The sequence below is a fragment of the Anomalospiza imberbis genome, chromosome 1, assembly GCF_031753505.1.
Source record: "Anomalospiza imberbis isolate Cuckoo-Finch-1a 21T00152 chromosome 1, ASM3175350v1, whole genome shotgun sequence".
In the NCBI taxonomy this organism is placed as follows: domain Eukaryota; kingdom Metazoa; phylum Chordata; class Aves; order Passeriformes; family Viduidae; genus Anomalospiza; species Anomalospiza imberbis.
The window spans coordinates 134,016,598-134,032,018 of NC_089681.1; the positions used below are offsets into that span (position 1 = coordinate 134,016,598).

A 15,421-nucleotide genomic window follows, 5' to 3' on the forward strand; every position below is an offset into this window, starting at 1 on the left:
AGAAAAGCTTTCCTATGTAGCAGCCAGTAAAATGAACTGTTGGAAATTTCATTTCTGACATTTAAAACAACCCAAAACCTTCTGGTGTCTAGTACCTTCAAAGTGATATTAGATATTATTATAATTCTTTAAAAAAATCACTGTGCAATTCGTTAAAACAATTATATTGGTGCCACTTACCATCATCTCCTTCGGCTGGTAGGAGACCACAGGGAGGGAGCACAGATGCCAGGGAGAGTCTGACTCAAGGCCAGAGCACCACCCCTGCAATCCTGCCTGTAACAACAAGCAGGCTGAGATTTCCCAGACCACATCCAAGCACTGGGATCGGAGAGCGCTTGTCAGTCACTACCCACATTGGAGACAGCACCTACTCTCTGAAAACACTGCTGCATTCTAGCCCTTTTCTTTCTTAAATTGCACATCCTCACAACCGTGTGATTTTTAGACAGTTGTCTTTATTTTGCAAAGAACACCTGTGTATTTTAGGCAAGCCTGCACCACGCTCGACTGGAGCAGCAGTATGAGTCAGATACCGTTCTGTCAGCCTGTGCAAGGACGAGCCATTCCCTCAACGCTTGGACTCAGGATCCTTGTGGGTCCAGCCCAGTTCAGAATATTCTGTGAGTGTGTGTGTGTGAGCAGCTTATGTAAAATGTGCATGGTATAAAAATCCACATCAATCAAAATTATCACCACAATCTTGATATAAATCAAGGTTCACAGCTCAAAATCCAAGGCTCTAGTTTAAATAAATTGGAGTTCTGTATAAGGATTAAGGTCACAAATTCTTCCTCTCATTTGAGGAAGTGTGTGCAGGGCTAGAAGTAAGAGAGTCATATACAGAGGGATGTTTAACCTTAGTTAACAAAAACAAAAACAAGCAAACAAAAAATCAACCAAACAAAACCAGGAAACTTGCAGATTCTGTATCCAGAATAAATATATTATACCACTCTCATAAATATTCACTTTTTGAGCCCATTCCTAAATTCACCAGAACTCATGCCAGTTTTTTCTCCAGTTGCTTTCTGCATCAGTGAGACTCCTGACCTCACACACGGCCACTTTCCTCTTTGACATTTTGACATCATCATTTAAAGGCTGTTGTTATCGTGGCAGGTTCTTTACAGCTGGAACAAAGAAACAGTATGGTTCTACTTCTTGGGAAGAACATTTACTGAACTTCCTGCAACCAGTCTACTCCTAATCCGTGGAAACCAAAGGCTCATGTTCTGAGGAAGTCAAAGGATTTGTGGCTACTTACAGTACCAATCAGAAGGAAAAAGCACAGAGAACTTGCTGCTGAAATTGTCAGTGGTTGCAGTTAAAGGTGAATTAAAGGAGGGACACAGATCCAGAATCACCGAAGAATGGAGTATCAGGTAAAAAAAGAGGTAAGACATGCCTTTTTTTAAAGAGACAAGTATTCATATTGCCTTCAAGCTGCTGACCAAGATTCCTCTTTACAATGGATTATATATTACTGTAACCTGGTTTAATTCCTGCTTAATGAATAAGAATTCTACTGGTTTTCAAATGTGTCTTTCTCCTCTATTTTGGATTCTCTTTTTAATCAATGAAAAACCTATTACATTTTGAAAAATAACTAACAGTTTTATGGGGCATACTGCATGAAGTACTGTTTCTTGTTAATTCAGACTATTTTTTTCAGTTTCATTGTTTTTGAAACATTAACAATTTCTATCAATCAGAGATGTGCAGAATTCAAGTTGCCAAAGTAATTTTGAATAATTTATTTTAAACAAAATCAATTTACATTTCTATAAACATTATTTCCCAGGAAAACCTGATGAAATGAGATTTTCTCCAAAGGATTGCCTGGAATCACTCTGGCTCATTCAGGCACATTTTCCTCCTTAATAAGTTTAAGGTACTATGGCCTAATTTTAATTTAACCAAACACATGCTCGCTAAAATTAACATTAAGAGTTGTCATCAAAAATTCAAAATTATTTTTTAAATAGCATTATAATTTTAAATTTCAAAGTTACATTTAAAAGCACAAGAAATCCAAACTGTAGACAAAAGCAAAACTGTATTTATTCATTAATATGTTATTACTAACAAGAATGGGTAACATAATTATATCATTGTATTTTAAGGTTATCTTTTAGCAGCATCCCTGCCCTTCCTGTGTCTGGAAAAATGAATCAGTAATTTATGTTGACATTAGTAGTTAAAACATTTCATGGGATTGTTAATTTTTAAATTTTGTCATACTGTTTTCAGACACCTCGATACCCAAAAAACCAAAAAACCCAACAAAAATCTAGAGAAAATGACTGCTTACTCTATTGCTCTTCAGTATGTTTAACAAGCACATTTCTGGGCGCTGTCATATAGCCAGACACACAGGAGCTATGAAATACACTTACAATTTATTGCCCATAATTAATTACACTCACAATCCTTTACAAGGAAAAAATTGTACCAATAAAATGGAGACCTTATAAAAAGAACTGCATATTACTTTGAAATGACAGGCTTCTCTAGCAGTTTCACTACTGCTTTTTGGCTAAAATTGTTCTTGTTCAAATGGTGAATTGTCCACCAGGGCCTGGCCCAGCTTTCTCAAGAGCTCTGACTCCAGACTGGCAGCAAAAGCTGCATTCTTCAGCAGCAAAGTTAGCAACCCCCAGGGTTCTATTGCAAGTCTTGATATAGCACAGTCTTGTGATTTTCTGGTTTTTTAAGCTTCACATCTTGGAATTAAGAGATTACATGAAAAATTCAGCTTTCTTTTAACAAAACTAATTTTCAATTTCACTGGAGAATAAGTTGAAAAATCTTTTTGTAAAAACTTGGGGATGTGGAAGGCAAATAAAGCCAAGGGGTTTTTATACAGTAGAGACTTTCTAGTCTGGCATGTTGGGTTTATATTCTATTTCATATTTTTAATGCTCAAGATTGACAACATTAATAGCAAGGTTTTATATCAGATGTTAAACACTGCAGAAGAGCAGCCACACATCAGAGCCAGAAGGACATTTACAGGTTAGAAGAGCCGAGTTTCTCCTGCATCGCTATTAATAACAAAATCCATTGCTTATAGAAATAATTGGAAGGGGATTAAGCATAGTAAGGGCTTTGTTTTGGTGGACTTGTTCAGAGAAAAGCAAAATCGTAGGTAGTATCAACCCTCTTACTTGAGAAAATGAACAGGGACAACAGAAATCTCCCAAACCAAGAAATATGTTCCCCAAATGGTTTTTTAAAATCTAGTTATAATTTATTTTAAAATGTGATTCCTGGCTTTCCTACTGCAAACCCTGGGCAATCTCAAGCCCCTTACTGTTGTCCTCTTGAGTCTGTAAACAGGCAGAATTAAACAACAGCATTACTAAGTGCGACTTACTCCATTCATTTTAATGGACTGTTAATTATGACCACTTAAATACCCACAGTGTTAACCCTGTCACCGCTGGCTGCATTTCACCCAAAAAGGCAGTTTATAGATGTTGATTTATACACAAACAAGTAGATGTAAAACGCTCCATCAATGCACTTCTAAGTGAACTAAACGATTAATGAATTTATGAATACGGATTATGAAGCCAGTTGAAAAATCTAAGAATTTAATTCTGAAGTTTATTCCTTTCAAAGATTAGAACAAGGTGCTGCTTTCAGTGTCAACACTGCTGGCTGATTGAAGGTTGAAGGGTTTCAAATAGGATGGTGTGGGGTTTGTAGTGAATTTTCATGTAGTGAATTTTCAAGGGCTGGTAAGGTGTAGTTAACTGATTGACTTTGCACATCCTAAGTGATACAGCAATATGTAATGTCAGGATATAATAAAGCTAGCTGACTGTTCTTTCATTTCAAAAATTTTTACAGAGCTAAATAAATTATGAAACTATTTATTCTAAAAAGCCAGGAAAATCTTGGGGGAAAAAAGTAATAGATTTTATATATTGATGCCTATAAATCTGATGGAATTAATAGGGATGACAAATGGAATAAATTTTTTGGGCACAAATATATATGCATTTGGAGGGGGCACAAAAATCACAGTGATTTAGAAGAATGTAACAGAACAATATTTGGAGTACAGTCATGACAGGAATTGCGTTTTTAATATTGTATGTACTGCAAAAATAATAATTACCAAAGCCTTAGGTTTCATTGTCTCCCTAGTTCTCCACTGGTATCCCTGAATATCTGAGGAAAATCTGAGCACCAAAAGGAACCACGTCCTTTTCTCCTGTCACACCATAGGTTTTTCAGTCTTTCTTTCCATCAAATCCTATGGTTGCTCCATGCTTGCAGAAGTCCCAGAAACTGGGTGTATGTGGTAAGCTGGTTAGCATGGGGAAAAGCAAGAGCTCACAACATTCATAACATGCTAACCCCTTGTAAATATTTTCTCAGTCTGCATTGGCAGTTACACCCACCACCACTGCAGCGCCGCTGGCCGCCCGTGCAATGCAGATTCTCATTTTTGCAGCAAAACCATAATTTCCAGAGTCCAGAACAGCCAATGTGACACTTCCACAACAATTAGAAAACAACAGATCCACCAAGCGAAGCAACTCTGAAACCAGAAACCATCATCCAAAACCCTGAGAACCCAACAACAATTTGTGCCCAAGCGTGCAGTCTGTTTTCCCCATTTAAGCACTTCGGGTATCATTTTTTTTTTTTTAATAAGAAGTAGTAGTAAATGAGCAGTCAGGCCCATGTGGTCAGCACATAACACTGGCAAGAACAGCAGTACAACAGGACGTGGGCCGATGCTTTGGGTCTACCAGCACTGCCGAGACCCCCCTGATAGTTACCATAGAGATAGCAGGAGCCACAAAGAGCTTCGATCGCATTACTGGCTGGGAGGGGGTCAATTTGTATGCGTGAGCCCTGCTGGGATTGAAAGAATGCAGAGGAGAACAGGAAAGATAATAGAGAGAAAAATAAGTGAAGGGAGAATACAAGAAATGAGAAAAATGAAAGAAAGAAAGGAAAAGGGGGCAGGGGGAGATGGGAAAGTGACCAAAGGGAGTGAGGGTTCTGAGAAGAAAAAAATCCAGCAGAAAGACCAAGGGAAAATGGAGAGAGAAGGAGAGAAAACATGAGTGAGAAAATTCATCTTGTACAGACAGCACTCATGTTGCTGCCTGACAGGAACTGCTGCTCCAGAGGAGCTAAGCCAGTAGTGTGGCCAGCTGAAGGAGCAGTAGGGATAAAGGGATGGACAGATGGATGGATGGATGGATGGGTGGATGGATGGATGGATGGATGGATGGATGGATGGATGGATGGATGGATGCTGCATGTGACCCACACCAGAAAAACTGCTCCAAACACAGAGCAGAGGAAGGAGACTGAATCGGAGAGGAGAGGAGAGGAGAGGAGAGGAGAGGAGAGGAGAGGAGAGGAGAGGAGAGGAGAGGAGAGGAGAGGATGGTTTGTGTCTATATGACCACATGCAAACATTCTGAAGATATTGCCAACTGCACCAGCACCACAAAAGCAAACAAGCTTGTTTCTTTCTTCTTTGTGCTCCCCAATGAAGGGCATTGAGGGCTCAGGGTAGGACAGCTTTTGCCTCTGAAACTATGACTGCCTAGTCTGGTGGGGCTGGAGCTTCAGCAAATGCTCTGGGGTCTCCATGAGGACCACAGCAACCTCCACATTCCCAGCTGCCTCCTGCAGACAACACCTAAATCCCCAGTCCAGAAAGGCTGAGAAAAACAGTTTGAATCACTAGCAAAATCAGCAGAGTCTCCCAAACACCGAACTTGGGAAAAAATCTCTTAGGGATGACAGTGACCACTGTAATAAATGGACTGCGTTGTTGCAAAAATCTGTTGTTCCTCTGCAGTTTAGTAATGTCACAGGCAAATCTGCTTGTCTGCAAGAGGAATCTTAGCAAAGTCAGAGACAGAGATTTAATACATAACCAGTAACAGTTAAAGAAAAATGTCTTATTTGATGGCGTGTTCCTCAGCCCTGTACCTCACAGAAAGCAGGGGTAACAAAAAATATCTTGTTTTGGTGGCCTCATTGATGCCATCGTGCTGCAGCAACTCACCTTGCAGTTCCCAGGCCACTTCACAGCCCCGTGCTGGTACTCAGCTGGGATTTTAGTTTGCTGCCAGAGGAATGCCCCAGAGGTTGGCAGGGCAGCAGACTGCTGCAGGGTACTGCAGCCCCATGGCTGAGAGACAGGAGAATATTTCCTGGGGAGAATGACCATCTGCTGAGTTTTTCTAAAATACACCTTTTTTCTCTTAGCAGCAGCACCACAGTATTCCTCATCTTGAGGGCCATCCTCTTCAGCTCTGTGAGAACAAGACAACATCTCCTACATTTTCTTACAGAGAAACAGATTTAAATATGTTCAGTGAAAATTTAGCATGGATTTCAGAGACAACCCCCAGCTGTCAATAGCATCAATTGGCCCAGCTGTATCATGTGTTCAGTACACACAGACCAGCCTAGGTCTGAATGTGAAGGTGTTGTTTTTCTTTTTAATGAGCCAATTCTGGGTTTGTATCACTCCACTTTTCAAACCAGCTGCCAAACTGACCATAAAGTAGATTTATCCTTTGCATATTAACACCAATGTCAAGTTACCCCTAAGATCAACAGCATTGCCTTTGAGTTAAAAGCACACAGATGTCTGAGTAACAGTAAAATTACTAAAGTATGTAAAAGCCTCTGGAAGTGTTGGAAAGCAGCTTTTCCATATATAACAGTGTCACCATTTAAGTCAAATACATTGTGATTTTAGCTTAAAAAGCCCTCCAAAGCAACACAAACTAAATTGAAAACACTTTCCATTCAGAGGAATATTCTCTTTACATAAAGCTGCAAAGTAAAGCAAGAAAATGGCATGTATAGAATTGCAAAGTGCCTTTGTAGGAAAACCTGAATAGTTCTATGCACAAGTTTCCAAACTGTCCTATGCATTAGAGCTACTATCTTTTTGAATGTGATTTATAACACAGAATCATTTTTAAAAGAGATGGTGTCAGTCCAGCCACAGATATACTCAAAGATTGCAAAGCCTTTTTTCAGCTCTTCCCTTATCACCTCCACACATGTAGGGAGAGGATCCTCCTGTAAGCCCCGTAGTTTCCAGCCAAGCCCAGCCCAGCCTCAACAGCCTCAGGCTGCTGAAGTCATTAAGATTTTTATGAATATCTACTAGCCAGATGAGTCCTCATTTCCAAATCCCTTACAAATTTTTCCACCACAAGAATACTTTCCAAAAGCTGGGTAATAGGCCCCAAACTGTTCTTTCAGTACTAATGTGAACTGGAAACTAAAAAACCATCCAGCAATGGTAATTTGTACAAGTCTCTTAAATCTTGAAAATGAGGCTATTCATTTTCTAATAATAAATCTTTACTACAGATAATCTTATCTTCCTTCCACAATAAACTCCTAATTATTACCTTTCCAGCCAGCATATCTGGGATTTTAAAAGTATGTGACAGCAGTAAAAGCAAGTGCTGGATTTTAGGACTGAAAAAAGGGAATAGTTAGGTTAGGCATACAAAAGATCCTTGTTTTTCAAGGTCTGGACAACATGATAGAACAGAACAAGTTACAAGCTGGCAGTGAGAAGTCAAGGACAGCCACGGCCCCACCAGCTGTGGGGAAACTCCACCTTCAGTTTGTCCAGACTGTGCTGCCCAAAGGAAAGTGAAAGAGGAAAAGTCCTTCCTTTTTTTTTCATTTTAAGTTAGACCCAGTCAAACCCAGAATCCATTGCTAAATATTAAGGGAAAATGAACAAAACATTTTTGCAAATATTTGCCTAAACTGAAAACTTTGCACATCATTAATTACAAGTTTTATCTCATTTATACTGGAAGTACTTCAGGGCTGGCCACCCCGTGGGGCCCAGGAGTACCAAGCACAGTGCATGTCATGGCACAGACCTTTTCTGTATCACTTTCACTCTGCTGAGGCTAAGCAAATTATGCAGGGTATCTGCAAGGCTAACTTTTGAGTTTCAGAATATTTGTGTCACCCAAGAAAAAAAATCAGATAAAGTATGTCCTCATGTTAAACTGAAGATCTTAATTTTGAGTAGTAACCACTTATCACTGCCTATTTTCAATTGAACCATAGAAGAGGAAATATTTAGAGACATGATCTGAAGAACACATCTGTCTTACAAAACCAGAAATGTTTGCAGACAATCTGTGAAGTGAAAAGGAGACCAAAATTGTCACTCTAATCCTGCCATTTTACTTCACTGCTTTACAATAATCTTCTTAATAGTACAAGAAATTTAGCAACACCAACTTTTAAGCAGAATATTTTCAAACAACTCTCAGCTTGTTAAAGCAATTATTCCTTATCAAGATATGCACTACTCTAGCAAGCACTTAACAGTTGCTTGCAGAACCTGATGGGCCAATGACACAAGAAAATAATATAACCAGAATATCCTGTCCATTTGGAATAAAATATAAAATCACCAGTCCCTTGGCCTCAGTTATTTGGAAATTCCCAGATACTCATCCCTGTCTATTTAACGATGAAGGTGCAATTTAGCTTTCAGGTTTTGCCAACAAAGCTATGATGATGACAAAGGAACATGTTACTTAACAGAAAAAAATAATCTAAGCCTATCTTATGTAACAATGCTTTAAGTACATTAGGGCAAATGAACTTCATGAATCAGAGTCATATTCTTTACAGGAAAAATACTACACTGTCATTTCTCTTTCCGTGAATGCATTTCTTGTGGCAAAATATATATTTTGAGTAATCATTAAAATAGTTTTAAAGGTCTGTTATATTTTATTGATTTATAATTTAGAAATAAATTTATTTCTTCTCTTTATTTCTACAACATTTCTCTGTTCTTCATATCTGTGGGACAAAATACAGAGTTATATCTCCTTGGTCCTTCACACCCTGTTTCCTCCCTGGAACCCTACATACCTTTCACACATAAATCGGATTTCCATGACATTTAAATGCACTTCCTTAAGCTTTCAGCAAATGTAACACAGCTTTCCTTTCTGGGCACTACAGCAGTCCCCAGTATTACTCAATCTGGTTGTAATCTTTGTGTTTCTTAGATAATATTAAATATTTGAGCTGAGTGTCACTTTCATTTTCAGAAAAAGACTTGCCCATTAAAAAGTCAGTGCCTGTTTTTCTAGGTTATTGTTTCTAGAGTATGCATTTTTTTCTCACAAGCGCAAGTTTGTAATTTTAGCCTTTGATGGAGCTTGTAATTTGCATTTTAGTAATTTTGCTCACTCTGCTTTTCACAAATGCTATTCTTTGGAGATTCCTGTGTGCTACAATTATAGAAAAATAACTAGGAAGCTGCTTGGTTTCATAGCGCCTTTGATTCAAATAGTATCAAGAAATGCTGTACCAACATCAGGATGTGTACAGAAGAGTTGCTGGATTATTTTTATGTATCAATCCATGGGGGAGAGTATGGAACTGAGAAATTAAAGCAAAAATGTTCAGATACAGAAAGTAAGCTGTACCAAGATGCTGAAATAAACAGGTTCTGCATATGCAGTATCTCAGAATTTCCTTGAAAAATTAAAAACTTGAATAAGAACAGCACAGTTCTCAACAGGAACATTATCATTAACAATTAGGATTAGAACTGCTGCCCAAACTGACTTTATAGAAACCAATAAGTGAATAAAATCAAGCAGTTCTGTCTCAAAATCCTATTCTTTAATCTTCAGACAATGGTCTCCAGCCATCCCTGCATAATATTTTTTTAGCTGTCTTTGGGTTTTTTGGGGTTTTTTTAAGTGTGTTGTTTCTGCTGTGCTTATCTTTGAAGGAATAGGTCCACAGTAAGCAAACAGCAACGAGAAAAGAAATAAATAAATAATCCCGGGGAAGGAGCCTTTCTGAGCCTGTGTAGCTGAACCACTGACTTATTGTCTCTGCTCTCACCACACCCCCCACTTCAGTCGGTTGTTACCCTGTAAAGAAAAAAAAAAAAAAAAAAAAAAAACAAACCCCCCCAAAAAAAAACCCAGAAAACAAAAAAACAACAAAACAAATTTAAATTTGTGAAGGCCTACCATATTAAAATCCTTGCAATTCTTAGGGGGAAAAAAGACAACAACAATAAAAAAGCTATGGAAAAGCTATTTGTTATATGAAAACAAAAAGCATCTAAAATCAGCATGTTGTATTTTGTTTTCACCATCAGTTTGAGATGGGGGGGAAAGAAAAAAAAATAACGACAGCTGTTAACACATTTTAGTAGAAGTGGAAAAAATCCTGGGGACTTCTTAAGCCTAATTTCAGCCTAGAGTGATTTTTATGGCCAAACAATGAATCCTTAAAATAATTGGTTCATATCATGAATACACAAACAAACTCTGAACCCAGGCCTTGATTCAATTTCCAGGGTAATTTGTAGGAATACCTCCTTTGATTTTGGTGGTGGTAACAATGTATAATATCATAAAAAAAAAATCTTTACCGATGTGTTCTGGCCGAACACAGAGCAATTGTTACTATATGTTGCATGAGCTCTGAGAGTGTTTTTGCAGCATTACATGTGACTTATGTCGATGAAAACAAATCGATATAAATCGTGGGTAAAAAAAAGCACCATCACTTAGAGAGGTACTAAATTTCCAGACCACAGTATTCAGATTATGATTATTTATTGCCATTGTAGGCAGATGAAAGGCTGTGGCGTTCCTTCCAGTCTCCCTGCTCCGTGCCAGCTGAATTCTGCGAGAGGGATGGTGTTAGAAATGGAAGGCTACAGTAATGTTAACTATGCTGTTTCCCTCCAACATCCATTTTGTTCCAAAGAAACACTTGCCAGAGATTAAAATATTCAAGATGGCTGTTTTCTGCACCCTTTCTGCGAGCTGTACAGTTTTTCATCTTTCCAGTACTCGGGGTCCATGTCTTTATCGAGACCATGAATATTTTATTCCCCGTCTTATCTGCCTCCCAAGTCATTAAATATTGGTCAAAGTTCAAAGGGAGTTGCTTCACCACGGCCTCGCTCCCAGCCCGGACACCGCGCAGCCCTGTGGCCGCCGCTCCAGCTGGACGCCGCTCCCGCACCGCCGCTCGCCGCCGAGGATGCGCCCCCGCACCGCGACAGCCCCGGCCGAGCCCCCGCCCGGCCGGGCCCCGCTCGCCCCCGCCGCCGGGAGGCAGGGCCGGGGCAGCGCCCGGAGCGCGGCGGCTCCGCGGGGGCGGCGGGGCCCGCGCCCCGCACCTGGACTTCCGCGCGGGCCCGGTCCCTCCCGGGCGGCGGCCGAGCAGCTGCGGGGCGGGGCGGCCGCGGGGGCCGGGGGGCGGCGGGGCCGCTGCCGCCGGCGGCTGCGGGGGGGTCCCGGCTCCGCGCGGCCCCGCCCGCTGGCAGGAGGCAGCGGGAAGCGCCGGCGAGGGGCGGGGGCGGCGCGGATCCCTCCGGCTCCCACGCAGAGCCCACCTCTGCCCTGGGGCTTCCCGTGGCGGGGGAAGAGTATTCTTTTGTCCCCGCGCGTCCCCGTGTTTGTGAGTGTCCCGAGCAGCGGCGGGGTCGGCTCGGGCCGGGGGCTCCAGCAGTGAGGGCAGCCGTGTCCTCCCCATCCCCCAGGGCTCCGCCGGACGCGGCGGGGAGGGGACCGGGACCTGCACCCGCAGGGAACCCCGGCTCTCCGAGTCCTCCATCCCGCAGCGCCCGGGCACGGGCGGCCGGCGGCGGCTCCTGCTCCGCCGAGTGCGGAGCCCCCGGGCGCTGCCCGAGGCGGGGGAGCGCGGCAGAGCTGTCCCCTCTGTCCCCCGCCCGAGCCACCGGCTGCCCCCAGCCCCGCGTCCCCGTCCCACCGCCACGCGAACAAAGAGCCGCGGCGCGTTGCGATTTGCTGGGGTTTATCCAGGCGCTGGTGATGCCAGATTGAAACAACCGGCAGTCCGCGGGTTCTGGGTTCTCCCGACCGTCTCGACGGCGAGTCTTCTCCAGCTGCCTCAGAAATTGCTTGGAATATCGGTTGGGAATACTTACTCTGGAATTTATGTCCGTGTTAGTTAAGAGGTCACTTTGAATATGTCAAGTCTTTTTCCTAAAAGCACCAGACGGTGCAGTCCCCCATTACATTTAGAGCAGCGTCTATCCTAGACTGCATATAGATAAATGGATTAAGGCAAGAACCGGCTGGTTTGTCTGGGTACATTACACAGCTACGAGAAGCTTTTTGCATGTCTAAGAACTGAAAGCTCCACTGACCTCTGAAAAAATTTTACTTCATACAAAGAAAGCTTCGATTCCCTGTCTAGTCCCAAAAATGTATCAGGTTTCCCGTTCTCCACAACCTTAATTGTAATTAGTTAGTGAGCAGATGGGATGAGGCACTTCCCATGCACGAGCTTTCCACTTCTACAAAATGAGTTTATCAAGCACTGCCCAAACGTCGCTTTGTATTACCGAGCCCATGATGAGCCTCCTCCTGTACACGTGTCGCAGGATCGCGGTGTGGATGCTCGCACCCCGCACCTATTTTAACAGGTTTGACGGTGCACGCTTGCACAGCGACGTGTAGCAACTGGAATGAGCCTTTACAAACCCCGTGGTCAGCAATAACCAGCCCTAGAAAACGCATCTGTGACTTGCTAAGGAGAGCAAGACTTGCTTTATGGGAGCAGAAACGCCTGTCCTTCTCTGTGAACTATCGGCTAATTTTAGTTTCTAAATTGTTACTGGTTTTGCAGACACTGCTGCTTCACACTGACATGATCAATTTTTTTCTTGGTGGTGGTTCCTGTAAGGTCTTGATGCCTGCCTGCTAGCGCGGCGGTCCGAGCACTGGCAAATGCAGATTTTTAGATTTCATCCCCTGCGAGGCTTTGCTGGCTGCAGTGGATGCAGTGCTACCGGGCTGAATACATCCTGCACTGCAAACAACGTGGAAATATCGAGGAGGGAATTTACTTGAACCACTTTAGTTAAAATAAAATTCTCCCTAGCAGCAGGAAATATTTACGGTTCAAGCGTGGCTAACGCTGATGAGGGGGTCCTGCAGAGAGCTACACCTCCCCTGATGCTCAGCACACGGCTGCCAGTTTTTCAGAATGTTTTATCGAAATGAAAAATATGTGGATGATAGCAAAAAAGAAAAAAAAATACCATCACATCAACGATTTAAGGTTTACGACTTTCAAAAGATTTTTCGGTGTTTCTAAATACATGTCTTTTCTCTGCTATCTTGGCTAGCGAGGGCCGTATCTTGTCATCGATGGTAAATCAATGGCACAGCCTGACCTTTAGAGGGTTGTATCCCTTATTCAAACCAGGCGGGTTGAACAGAAAGATCTGTGAAATACAGCTTCGCTGGGGAAGGGGCATTTTTAATACGGATCCTGTTTTCTGTAAACTGTAAATAGATCCTCTCAGAGCTGGCAGAGGTCGGGCTGGAAGGCAGCCGGATTTCACGCGACCAGAGCGCTCGCTGGAATCGGCTCTCGGGCTCGGATACGGCGAAGGTGCCAACTTCTAATTGACACGTTTAGGCGAAGCTCCCAGAGTAATTGCTTTTAACATTCATTTATGCAAAGCGGCTTCTCGCGGGCAGGGCGAGCCCGGAGCGGCCGCGCCGCCTGCCAGCAGGGAACGGGCCTGGAACACGTCCCGCCTCGGGCGGGGAGGGACCCGCAGGGCACCGCGGTGTCCCGGTCCTGCCCGCCGGGCCCCGGGACGCGGCGGGAGCCCCGCAGGCGGCTCTGCCGCCAGGCTCCCGTGCCGCCGCCTCTCTTCACCCGGCTGCGCGGGCTCCCTCCGCCGCGGAGAGACGCGGCCGCCGGTGTGCGCGTTAACACCGCGCCGCGGAGCGCCGGCCACAGTCGCACTCGGCAGAGATCACAATAATCCTCCTCGCAAGCGGCGCTCGTCCCCGAGTCTCGGCTCCCAGCCGGGCTGTCCGTCGGCAATCTCTCGAGTGCTGGAGCACGGTGAGCGCCTCCCGGAGAAAACTCCAATCGCCCGGCAGCATCGCTCGTTATCCCGGAGCAGCTCGAAGACCGTATTTTCCTTCGCACCTCCCGCCGCGGGAGCAGGGGGTGCAGAAACTCCCGGGCACTCGGGTCCCCGCCAGCCTCAGGACAGAGCCGCCGCTGCTCGGGGGCCACTCACAGCACCCGCATCGCCGCAGGCAGGCAAAAGCAGGTCTCGGGTGTCCCGCAACCCTCGCCCGGGAGCGACGGGGCACGGCCGTGTGGCCCCGGAGCAGCCGGGGCGCCGTGGGCAGGGCAGCCGCTCTGCGGCCGGCTCAGGGCTCGGTGCTCGGTGCTCGGGGCGGGCCCCGCCGCAGCTGGGGCCGCCGCGCCGCGCTCCCCGCCGGGGGCCCCCCTGCCCGGCAACACGCGGCGCCTGCAGGGCCGCCGGCGCTAATCTCACATCCTCCCCCGGCGCACACGCACAAAACGACGGCCGGCGGCGGGGGCGGCGCCGAGCCCAAAAGGGAAACTCGTCCCTGGGTGGGCTCGAACCACCAACCTTTCGGTTAACAGCCGAACGCGCTAACCGATTGCGCCACAGAGACTCCGCGGCAGCCGCCTCCACCCTGCTGCACAAGGGCTGTGGCGCTGCCCCTGTCGTGTCCCTGCCGCCTTCTCGCTCCTGCCCCGGCCACCGGCGGCCACTGCGGACCCACCGAGCCCGGGATCCTAAACCGCGAGCCTCGAGGCACGCCAGAAAACCGCTGCGGAAACAGCGAGAACAGCGGCTTTTCTTCCCCTACCCAATGAGAAACCCTCATTCTCAAAATCATTGTTGGCAGCAGTGATCTTTATTTTAGGGAATAAATTAATGAATCAGACTTAAAATTGCTTCTTGTCAGATGCTGCTAACTGATAAGTTACATATGCAAACCAAAATATAATCTCCAAATACCACGGCAAAATGACCCTATTAATATATTTAGAAGGTAGTTTTATGTGACTGCAGGGAACAGTTAGACTCTCTAAAATAGGCAGCAGTCCTCTGTGTGTGGGGGTTAAGTGTATTTACAGTTCTAAGTACTGGAAACCATCATGAAGAAAAGCTAACATTCCTCTTTATTACTTTATCAAAATCTTCTTCCCAGAGTACCTTACAGTAAATCTATACCTACAGCTCTGCAAGTACAATGTTTCACATCTGAACCTGAGAATTGTTTCCCCTTTGCTTTCACAGACTGATACTGTTTGAATCTCTTTGAACTCTTACAATATCTTTGGCTTCATGATGTCCCTTTGTCTCCCTGAAGCTCTGCCTGATGGCTCTTTTGCCCATTAAAAGCCCTTGGAGTCGAGCAGGCACATGGCACTCACAACACCAGCACAGGCACTGACTGCTTTCCAAGCAGTGCTGGTTATCTCCTGGTATCCACCGATCCGCCACCAAGAAGTCCCACCTCACTCCTGAAACCAGAGACTCTCATATTTTGCACAATACTGCTCATCAACACTGTTT

General features: G+C 44.5%; 1 non-coding gene across 1 annotated transcript; it reads right to left on the reverse strand.

Moving 5' to 3' along the window:
- Positions 1–14,436: 14,436 nt before the first annotated feature.
- TRNAN-GUU (transfer RNA asparagine (anticodon GUU)) lies at positions 14,437–14,510 on the reverse strand. The gene has a single exon. It is a non-coding gene; the product is annotated as a tRNA-Asn (tRNA).
- Between the last annotated feature and the right edge of the window lie 911 nt (positions 14,511–15,421).